The sequence below is a fragment of the Pogona vitticeps genome, chromosome Z (genome assembly GCF_051106095.1).
Source record: "Pogona vitticeps strain Pit_001003342236 chromosome Z, PviZW2.1, whole genome shotgun sequence".
Classification (NCBI taxonomy): domain Eukaryota; kingdom Metazoa; phylum Chordata; class Lepidosauria; order Squamata; family Agamidae; genus Pogona; species Pogona vitticeps.
Window position 1 is genome coordinate 2050948 of NC_135799.1, and position 11259 is coordinate 2062206.

At 45.2% G+C, this 11259-nt stretch overlaps 1 protein-coding gene and 1 pseudogene across 3 annotated transcripts in view; one reads left to right on the forward strand and one right to left on the reverse strand.

Annotated features, from left to right (window-relative positions):
- The window catches only part of LOC140702929 (uncharacterized), a 547856-nt pseudogene that overhangs the window by 327488 nt on the left and 209109 nt on the right, over nucleotides 1-11259 (forward strand). The gene's annotated exons all lie outside the window — the stretch shown is intronic.
- Nucleotides 1-11259, reverse strand: part of LOC140702944 (uncharacterized) — a 540061-nt gene that overhangs the window by 303309 nt on the left and 225493 nt on the right. The gene's annotated exons all lie outside the window — the stretch shown is intronic.

Genomic DNA, 11259 nt, shown 5'->3' on the forward strand with positions numbered 1-11259 from the left:
CTAGGGCAGTGGTTTTTAACCTTTTTGAAAGAAACGCCCCCTTGAGCCATTGAGGAAGTTATCATCGCCCCCTCCCCGTGGTGATGATATCTTATTTATTTATTTATTTATTTATTTATTTATTTATTTATTTATTTATTTATTTATTTATTTATTTATTTATTTATTTATTTACAGTATTTATTTACAGTATTTATTTACAGTATTTATTTATTTATTTATTCATTCATTCATTCATTCATTTAAGACACTTAAATCCAATGACCCCTGAAAACAAAATTCAATTCCAAGAAAATGAAATGCCCCCAAAAAGTAACATTTAATGATTTAGTTGCAAGGGAATTTTAAGACTCAAAAAGAAATATAAAAAGGGCACACAAACAAACCGCAATGCAGGAACTAAAAATTTCAAGACGAAAACTCTGAAACTAAATTAAGATTGGAGGAAAATACATATTCATGCACATTGTAAAAAGGCTGCAACCATCTTCACAGGTTTGGCATGCTCCAGCGACCCCCTACCTCCCCCCTTCTGCTCCAGTGCCCCCATGCCGCACCTTTTCATTCTACCGCCCCCCTGAAAAATGAAATCGCCCCCTGGGGGGGCATTATCGCCCAGGTTAAGAACCACTGCTCTAGGGGAGCTGATCGCTTACAACAACAATATATACAGTATGAGATATACAGGCAAAGGGGAAACCAAGAGGAGATTCAGACAATTTCCTGAGAATATTTTTTAACCCAAAATCATCACTACCAAACCTCACACAAGACTCCACCCACCCACCCACACAGTTTTCCTAGTGTAGGAAATGGGCAGCCCCTCTCCCAAGGGGCTCTCCTGCCCCCATTGCTATGGGGGGAATGGAGGGTCAGGATTCAGGTCAGGGCCTGGTTCCTGTGCAGGGAACTTCCCTCCGTTGCAGGGGCATCAGCAGCTGCCTTGGCTGCCAAATGGGTGGCATAGAAATGAAGTATCCATCATCAACAACATTCCCAGCTATCATCCAACCTACCCACTCCTGCTCTTCCCTCTGACTTCACTCACAACCCTGGCAGGAGCTGGGAGGGATGCAGGTGGTGGGGTCTTGTGGCTGGCTCCCCCCCTCCTATCGTGATGCCTGGGTTGTTTTGGAATGGACGCTTCAGAGCCATTGGCTTTACAAAAGACCTGCCTCTCACCCACCCCCAGATGCAAAGGCTGAAATGATCCCTGTGAGGAGGGACTCTTTCTGGGTTGCATTTCTCTTTTTATTTTCTCCAGCCCTCCATATAGGAGGGACGAGTCTTCTTCTGTCTCTTCCCAAAGCCCCCTCCGTCTGTCTGTCAAGCAGAGCCCCCAAAATCAGAGGCTGCCAGAGAGGTGGTTCGTCTTCGAAAACGAGGAGCCGGCCTTTAGGAAACGGGCTGGCCCTGAAGGGGGCCTTTGGGACCCGGCCCCCAGAATGGGCTCTTCCTGGCAGCCAGGAGAAAACTTTCCAGCAGATATCCTCTTTCTTGGGGGGACCAGAGGAACTGGCCGGCAGGATCTACCCCTCCAGTGCTGGCTGGAGGGGGTTGAGGGAGAAAGAGGCAGAGGCCACCTGGCCGGAGGGCAGACTAAGGGGCCTCCCTCGTTCCCAGTTGACCCCTTATCTTCTCTCCACCTCCAAGCCCCACTTCTCTGGGGCCCCTCGTATGCCCCCACCCCCTATACAGGAACTTTGCCTGAGGACCCAGATTGAGGTGGGCAATGGCCTCGGGGGGAGAGAGAGGAGAGAGCAGTGGGGGATGTCCCTAGATATTCCCCAAAGGGGAGAAATATACCCCCCCACTCCTCCAGGGGGCAGGGGGGCTCTCCATTCCTCATTTCCTCCTGGGGCGGAGGGGGATCTTTAGTGGGGCTTGTTTGTGTTTATGTGTGTTGTGTGTTTGTGTTGGAAAAGAGAGATGGGAAGTCAGGGTGGGGGCGAGATCCTGATACTCTGAAGGGGCAGGAGGGACCCCCCAAGAAAGGCACCTGGGCCCTCTGTGTGCACGTGTGTTTGTGTATTTTTCTTGGTGTGTCCATTCAGGCTTGTGGTTGTTTGTCTCCCCCCACCTTCTCCATCCAAAGTCTGTGTATGCCCCCCCAAAACCCCTTTTGTTCCAAAGCTTGTCACGGTCCAAGCGCTGAGAAAATAAGAACTGAACTCGTGGCACAAATAAAAGCCAACAGCGATATATGTTACTTCCTGTTGCAAAGGCCGGGCAACTTTGGTCAGAAAGAGAGTCAGATTTTCGCTACATCTGGAAATAGCCAAAAAAAGTGGTGGCAAAGCAAAAAAAGCAAAGCTTGCTGCTTATATACCGCCCCATAGCGCTTCAAGCACTCTCTGGGCGGTTTACAAATTAATTATGCAGGCTACACATTGCCCCCCCCCAGCGAGCTGGGTACTCATTTTACTGACCTCGGAAGGATAGAAGGCTGAGTCAACCTTGAGCCAGCTACCTGAGATTTGAACCTCCAGGTCATGAGCACAGTTTTGGCTGCAGGACAGCGGTTTAACCACTGCGTCACGAGGCTCCAAAACATCTCCTTCTGCTTCTGATTTCTTTTTAAGGTGAGGGATTTGCCCTTGGAGGGGAGGAAATAAGGCAAGACAGCTGTGTGATTCCTTGAGAAAAAACCAAATTGGGCCCACTGCACGTTTTGTTTGTATTTTGATTGATTGATTGATTGATTGATTGTCTTGTCAGGATGGGGAAGGGGTCAAAACAGTTTTTGATGTTGTGTTGGTTTAGGAGTCCAGGTTAAGAGGTTGCTGTTTTTGCAGTGGCTCCAGGAGTGAAAGTAGTTCACAAAAATGGCCATTTATGGTGTCGAGACCCTCATTGGCCACATTCGAGGTTTCTACCACAAAGCGACTCATGCCACGTAGAGGAAGAACGGAGGGGGCTTGGATGCTGAGACTCTCCACAGGGACGTGGTTCCTAACTCAGACGGGACCTTCCACACCTGGCTCAGTACTGAGATTGACCTGGAGGAGAGGGACCAGTATCATTGCACTGCGAGCATGGAAGCCTGCTCAGGGATCCTGACCCAGCTGTGGAGAAGCCTGGAAAGAACCTGGAAGGGACGAGGAGGAAGGCCAGTTGAAGGCCAGTATCTCAGGGTGTGTGTGTCTGGTGTACACCTGGTTGCAGAACTGGATGTGCCATCAGCCATGCAACAGACAAACACCTTCCTGAACGGAGAAAATGATTACCTGTCTGAAGTAAATGGAATGGGATCCTGGGCTAGAACATTCAGGATGGCTCCATGGATGGGAACACAGGAAAGGCCCTGAAAGAGGATCAGGTCATCTTTCTGGCTGTGACTGGGTTCAATAAACAATTTGAGCAGTTCCTCCTTTTCGGCAGGAACGAACAACGGAGTCTCTTCATGCATGTTTAACTCTTTATTTAACTTAACATCAGGAGAATCTACAATAACTTCAACAGGGTCCGTTGGTTTAACATTTAAAGGGGACTCAGTCCAAGATAACATCAGTTCTTCCTTAACTTCCCTTCATTCATTTTGGGGCTGGTCCAAAGCCTTCTTGATCAGTAGGTTTCCTCAGTGATGAGTAAGGGGAAGCAAAGGATGGGGAGCGGGGGAGGAGAGAAAGGAGGTTTTGCAGACGTCACCCCTCCCAGATCCGGGCGGTTGGACTCCCACTTTCCTGATCACTGACCAAGGACACATTCTCAGCTAAACTACTTAGTTGCAAACAAGAGTAATCCAGGCAGCCTCCCTTCTTTGTTTACTGTTCAGTAAACAGTTTGAGAAGTGCCTCTTTTTTTGGCAGGAATAAATAATGGAGTCTCTTCATGTGTGCTTAACTTTTTATTCAGCTTAACATCAGGAGAGTCCACAACAACTTCAATAGGATCAATTATGCCAACATCTTTGTTTAACTTTTCATTTACCTGGGGGGGGGACCCGGGGGGGGGGGAGCTGGTCCAAACTGCTCCTGGTCAGCAGGCTTCCCCAAGGGAATGCTTTGGACTGCACAAATCATCCTGCAGCATGGGTGGCGGGCCCTGTCGCCTTCCGGCTTGATGTTGGTATGAATGGGTCCCGGCAGAACCCCATTCCTCCAAGGACTGTGGCCATGTGGAGAGACTACCACTGTCCATTCCAGTGGATCTGGCAAAAACTCTTCAGCCTTCACCTTAGGGGGGTCCGGCAATTGTTCTCCCCACCTTGAAATTAGGAAAATCTTCTAGCCACTCTGGAGTCTTCACATAAGTTTCCTCTCTCTCTTTTCTTGTCTCATTATTATCCTCTTTTTCTAATCTCTGTTTTATTGGTGCTCCATACACTTGGGATCCCTTTCTTTCTCCTTCCTCTTCCTCTTCCCAAACTGACAGTTGCTCCACCTTCCCTGCACCTTTTTTCTCCTCCCCAGTTAGGAAAACCTCTACCCTCCCCTTTCTTCCCTCTTTGACCCCACCTCTCTCTCTTCCTTAAGGTTCAGGTCTTTTCCCCCTTCTGTTCCACCCTCTGCTGTCTCCTCTTTCTTTTCAGTCTTTGTGGTCTGAGGGGATGGCTCACTCACTCCTTTTTCCTCTATTCCTACCACTCCTTCACACTGACCTTAGCATTTGGTCCAGGCAGGGATCAGCCACCAGCCCCAACAGGAAGCCCATCAGAACGGTGGGCGGGCGTGTGGTTGCACTCCCAGGCCAAAATCCTGTCCCTTAGTGTTTTAAGGTACAGTGGGGTCTTGACTTAAGAACTTAATCCATATTAGAAGGTGGTTCTTAGGTTGAAAAGTTCTTATGTCAAATCTGCATTTCCCATAAGAATGCATTGAAAACCATTTAATCCGTATCTGCTCTTTTCCGTCCATAGAAACTAATGGGAAGCTGCTATTCCGCCTTCTGCCATTAGAGGGGGATATTTTGTTTCTTTTTTCTTTTTCTTACGTCAATAGGGGGGAAGCAGTTCGCAGAAGAGTTTGCAAAACACATCTCAGCCAAGCCAAGCCCGTTTGGGGCAAGCAAAGGAGGGAGGGAACACCTTTTAAAGCAAGCACTTTTCAGACAACAGAACAGTTTGGAAAACACGTTTCAGCCAAGCCAAGCCTTAACCCCCCACGCACACACACAGCAAGGCACAGAATCCAGCAACCATTCCTCCAGCACAAAAATGCCTGCCTTCCAGAACAAACACCACATCGCTCTCTGCCTAGAGAAGTCCTCCCAGTCTCGGTCCTTCCTTCCCACTCCCCCGTGCCAGTCTCTCCTACCTTTGAGCTGGTCTCTTGCCTCCGTTTGGACCTGGCTGCCGGGGGGGGACTTTGCTCCAGCTCCCGGTGGCGGCCAGATTCCTTGCCGGGTGCAGGTGAGGGGAGAGGAGAGAGAAGAGACGGCCGGGGAGGGAAGTCAGGCAAGGCATGGGTGGCCATGGAGTGAAAGGGGCTCCCTGCAACCGTGGGCGGCCAGATTCCTTGCCGGGAGCAGAGAGGCAAAGCACGTGGGAGCGGAGGGAGCGGAGCCCCCTGTGGAGGGCTTCTGCCCCACTGCCACCGCAGGAGCAGGTCAGGGGGAGAGAGTAGACGGCAGGGGTGGGGTGTGGCTGTGTGGGGAGGGACTGCCTGAGCACGGAAAGGCGGCAGCCAGAGCAGAGGCAAAGCTTGGCAGGGGTGTGTAACTTGAAATAAAGTTAGTGGGTCGAGGAAATATTTTCCTCTCAGAGCAGTTCATAAATCGAAAAGTATGCAACTCGGGCCGTTCGTAAGTCAAGACCCCACTGTACACTCGAGGAGGCCCCTTGAATCCTTGGGGAATTCAGTGATTCAGCTCATCCAAAAATTCCAAGTTCCAGCCTTGAGAGATGCAGCAAAATGCAGGCTACACAGACAGAGAGACCGTTTCAGCGGTAGCATCCTCACATTGCATTTCTAAGGGAACAGGGTGTGAGGAACGCTCACAGTCCTGCTCAACAAACTGCCATCAGACAACCACAAATTCAAGCAGCTCTCCTTTATTAAAAAGCACTTTTGCAAATGCAGGTGTAGTTGTGAACAATGGAAAATGGATTCCATATTGGTTCTCTGTAGAAGTGATTTTGCATGCTGGGAGTGTATTTCCAGAGGGCTGTGGGAATGTTTTCCTTTAGGCCAGGATAAGCCATTACAAGATAAGAAGACCAGACTCTTGTTGTGGCGTAGAAGGAGATGGACTGAGAAAAACAACACCTGTTTCTCATGAGAAGGAGGGACTGTTTCCATTACCTCATGCTGTGATTGGATGACAGCTTGAAAGACGGAGAAGGGTGGCTCCAAAGAAGCTTGAAAAATGAACTTTTACTATGTGCAGAGATCTCTTCTTTGTTTTACAATTTTTGGTCTGCTTTTTCCATCATAGTTTTTCTAGGTCTGGCTGCCTGCTGCCCAGCGCAGGTAAAGGACTGAGGGAGATGTAGGAAGACAGGAAAGAGAGGAAGGGGGGCTTTATGTCTTCTGCCTACCCTAAGAAAGCTTTTAGAGATTTTTAGGGATTTTTAGAGCTATTGTAATTGAAGGGAATTATTGCTTCATTTCTGTTTTGTAATAAGCCTTGAAAACGGTAATATGCTATGCTTTTGCATCAAACTGACTTTATTTTGTAAATCTATATTTTTTCAATAAAATAATAAATATAAAATCCTTTGGTGTCTTGAACAGTGAAGCTGTCTTAGCAATACCCTGAGGGGGAAGCAAGGCCACATTAAGCTACTGAGTCCTACTTTATTGAGCAAAGTGGATCTGAGAAATACAAAGCTCATCGGTAATTTCTTCTTGTTTTTCTTATGGTTGAGCAAGTATCTTTTTAGGGCAGACTTGTAAGACGTTTGTTGCATGCCTTGGCTGAGGTCACCTACGACTCAACCCAGCTGCATGAGGGTGCACAGACTTCCAATTACTCTCGGTCCGACCGGTCAAGGATTCCGTTAGAGGAGGCGGATCGTGACCATCTCAAAATGGCTACCGCCTCTCCAAACTGGCTGCCGCCTCTCTGCTGGTTCCTGACTGTCAGCTGTTCAGCGCTAAAGTCCAACTGTTCCGGGTCTACTCAGTCTTACTACCAGGTGATTTTTTTCTGACTTCCCCCCCCCCATAGAAATGCATTAATTAAATTTCAATGCGTTCCTATGGGATACCCACGTCGCAAGACAAAAAATATTGCAAGACGGCCCGTCTTGCGAGCCACCAAAAAACTCACAAGACCTGTTCATCTTGCAATTTTTCTCATCCCGCGAGGCATTTGTCGTGTGAGGCACCACTGTAATAGCATAAAACAGCCTAGTTCTTCATAAATAATACAAAATATATAAAATTTGGTTCATAAAAAATAAGTAATACAAATTCATTGGTACCCTCTTTAAAATTCAATTACTATTATTATTTAGGAGGATAAAATAAATTAGTTTTTCTCTCTTCACGACTTGTTTTTCTTTCATCAGTTGGCCTTAAAAACGTCAATCATGAGGACTTCCGTCTCGATGCTGCGACGTGACAGCAACAGGAGGACAGAGCTCTGTCCCCTGGGCTGAAATTCTGACCTGCTTGGGACACCATACGGGGTCGGAACCACCCTGGAGGGGTGGTGAACTGGGGGGGGGAAAGCCTGTTGCTCACGGGGGGGCAGCGGCCACCCCGTTCGATCCAGGAAACTCCCTAATCAGCCAACGGGCAGAAACAAGCAATCTTTGCTTGCGAGTCGTCGGCAGCCGACTAATAAGAACAATAATCAAGCGATACAACATCAACGTTACTACGGGTGAGATAACTAATTGCTTCTGATTACCCCTGGACAATACAATTCCTATATATAGGAAAAAGAACCTTCTATCGCTCTCATGAATTATTAGCGGCAGATAATCTGGAGAGAGGATAGTTGATATGGAAAAATATTATGAAGATTAATTGAAATTAACTACTGTAATCATTCAAATACATTTAAATACTTTAAGAACATTATAATTTGGGAATTTTCTCATAAGTTATTACTAGACAAGTTTTGATTCATGTTCCGACTCTTGTTTTGTTACCTGAACTCTTTTGGCATAACGCCTAGAAACACTGACCTTGAACATTCCTGTTCATCTCTCTTTGATTTTTTTTATGCCCGGCTGGATAAAATTAACCCTAAAGTGGTTTTTTCTTTAAACTGCACCTTGGCCCAAAGTAAACCTTTTGGAACTATCTCCAGAGACTTGGAATCTCAGTTTTTGTCGATGCAGAAATGTGGAAATTAGGCTACCAGGACATGGCTACAAACACAGAATTGAACTGTAAGACTTGGTGCTTCTGAATTTTGGTCCAGGCCTATTTAGCCAAACTGACTAGCTGGCATAAACCCGTGGAAATTAGGCCATCTGGCCGCGGATACAACTAATGCATTCTACATTGAATTGGACTGTGAGACTTGGGGGCCTTGAACTTTGGCTTAAGCTGGTGGGCATCTGGAACAGAATGGAACAAGGACAATTTTGGGAGGAAACAAAATCTGCTCTTCAAACAATACTAGAGAAAGTGAGATCCCACTATCAAGAGGCAAAATTATCCAATCAACATCGGGAAAATTATAGTCAACAAGCAATTGGGAACAACAAAGAAGGAAATGTGCCAGACGATGTATACCAATCAAAAGAGGAGCCGGAGGAAACTAACCTAAAAGAAACCTCAATTTTGGACCAGAGGAGAGTACTAAGGGAAGACAAGGGGACAAACATAGTAAAATTAACCTAAAAAAGCCTGGAAAAACCATCGAAGATAGACCAAGTGCTTAAAGAGCTAGTGGACATAAACCAGATGCACAAAATAGTTTCAGAGGGCATGAAAGATGGCATAATGCTTAGAGATACAAGAACACAAAGTGAAAATAGGGAAATGAGAGAGGGAATTACTTAGAAAGATGAAAGGGAAAAACGAAAAGGGGCCCTTTAATGTTGGAAAACATGTATATATTTAACACTAAGAATTGTAAAAGGGTATACTGTATTCTTTATATTAAAAAGTAGAACTAAATTGAAACAAGGGAGCCCTAATCAGGATAAAGATGTAATATGGTGGTCTTTCATTTTAGGTAAACTAAACTAGATATAAAGCTGGAGTATGGACCTGGAACTACCTTTAATAAGAATGCTATTAGAAGACTTGAGAATATTGTATATTATGAAAGTAGCGTTATGATAATAGCCATACTATATATCAAAATATGTATGTGAATGGTTTGAATGTTTGAAAGATGTTTGGAATTTGGGGGATAATTGGGAAGACACTGAGATGTTAAAAACAAATAACTGTAAGCAAAGATGTAACACGATGTTTGACAAGCGCAAACTAATGTAGATAGGTTGAAAAACTAATAAAATGTTTATTTTTTTAAAAAGTCAATCATTTCCCCTTTTTACACCAAGTTTGTATTCTTGCCACCTCTTCTTGATGTCTTCTGCTTCTCTTAGGTCTCTCCCATTTTTATCCTTTATCTTGTCCATCTTTGCATAAAACATTCCTTTTATATAGCCAATTTTCCTGAACAGATCTCTGATTTTTCCTTTTCTGTTATTTTCCTCTATTTCTTTGCATTGTTCATTTAAGAAGGCCCTCTTGTTTCTCCTTGCTATTCTTTGGAACTCTTCATTCAATTTTCTGTAACTTTCCCTATCTCCCTTGCATTTTGTTTCCCTTCTCTTCTCTGCTATTTGTAAAGCCTCGTTGGACAGCCACTTTGCTTTCTTGCATTTCCTTTTCTTTGGGATGGTTTTTGTTGCTGCCTCCTGTACAATGTTACGAGCCTCTATCCAAAGTTCTTCAGGCACTCTGTCCACCAAATCGATTTCGATTTCGAAACCTTTATTGGCATATAAACGGACAACAACAAAACATAGGTACAAGCCAAGCGATGATCAGAGTAAATGTAAAATAGGAGATACACTCAACAAATAGTATCATAGGTAATGGGTTAAATTGGAAATTTCCAAAAGATATCTTGCAACGGCAGATGTAATCCGCGGGCAGGAATCCTTCAGGAAAAAGGATAAGGAGTTGGGCAAAAGAGAAAGCCATGGTTCGAGAAACAGCTTTCTCAGAGATGAATGCGCCGGGCAATGAAATAAAATATGGTCCAGGGAATCTGGGAGGGTATGGCAGAAAAAGCAGAGCCTATTTGCACGGGGGATCTTAGCGAATCGGCCTGCATGAACCACCGAAGGGAAGATATTGAGGCGAGCTAACATAAATGCTCTTCTCTGACCAGGGTTGGTCAGTGAAGAGAAATAGTTAGAAGGGTGTCCTAGGGAAGGAGGAAGACTGAAAAAAAGGGGAGAACAAGTGGGGTTTAAGTCAGCTGAAAGTGACTCAAACTCAAGCTGCCAAAGTTTGTGTTTGATCAAGGAATGGGCCTGTTGTAATCCCAGGTCGAAAAGGGATTCTAAGTTCAGTCCTAGGGATAGAAGTTTGGAGTCAATCAGTTTAAACCAATTCGAAGTGTAGGAGTCACTAAGAAGGTCAAAGAGAAGAGAATTGGAATTAGAGTGGAGATGAATACGGAGCCAGTATTTGAAAGTGGAGACCCAGGCAAGAGTAGAAGGAAGGTGGGTTCCCAATTCAAGTACCATGGTGGAGAGGCGAATCATATTGGGAACACCTAAGATCTTTCTAAAGAAGACAGCGGCAATGGAGTCAATGTCGTGGTTTACAGCCTCTATCCATATGGGGACCCCATAAAGAAGGTAGGATAGGAGTTTGCACTGGAAAATATGCAAGGCTGCTGGGACAAACTGGTTGCCCGAGAAGTAATGGAATTTAGAAATTGCATTGAGCTGGGATGTTGATGTGGAAATGACCGATTTTTTGTGTGAGGCCCAGTTCAGTTGTCCACCAAATCTAGTTCCTTAAATCTGTTCTTTACTTCCACTGTATATTCATAAGGGATTTGGTTTAGATTATACCTGAGTGGCCCAGTGGTTTTTCCTACTCTCTTCAGTTTAAGCTTGAATTTTGCTATGAGAAGCTGATGATCAGAGCCACAATCAGCTCCAGGTCTTGTTTTTGCTGACTGTATAGAATTTCTCTATCTTTGCCTGCAGAGAACATAATCAATCTAGTGGTTTTACAGATTTAAAACCCAAAATTGTCCCACAAATTTTATATGCCATCCCAATCTGGTTAAATGCCATGAATAGGTCAATTGAATGGATACAATCTCAATTCTTTCATAAAGTGCTAGGGCTACCAAAATGTGTTCCCTATTAGGTGCTTTGTC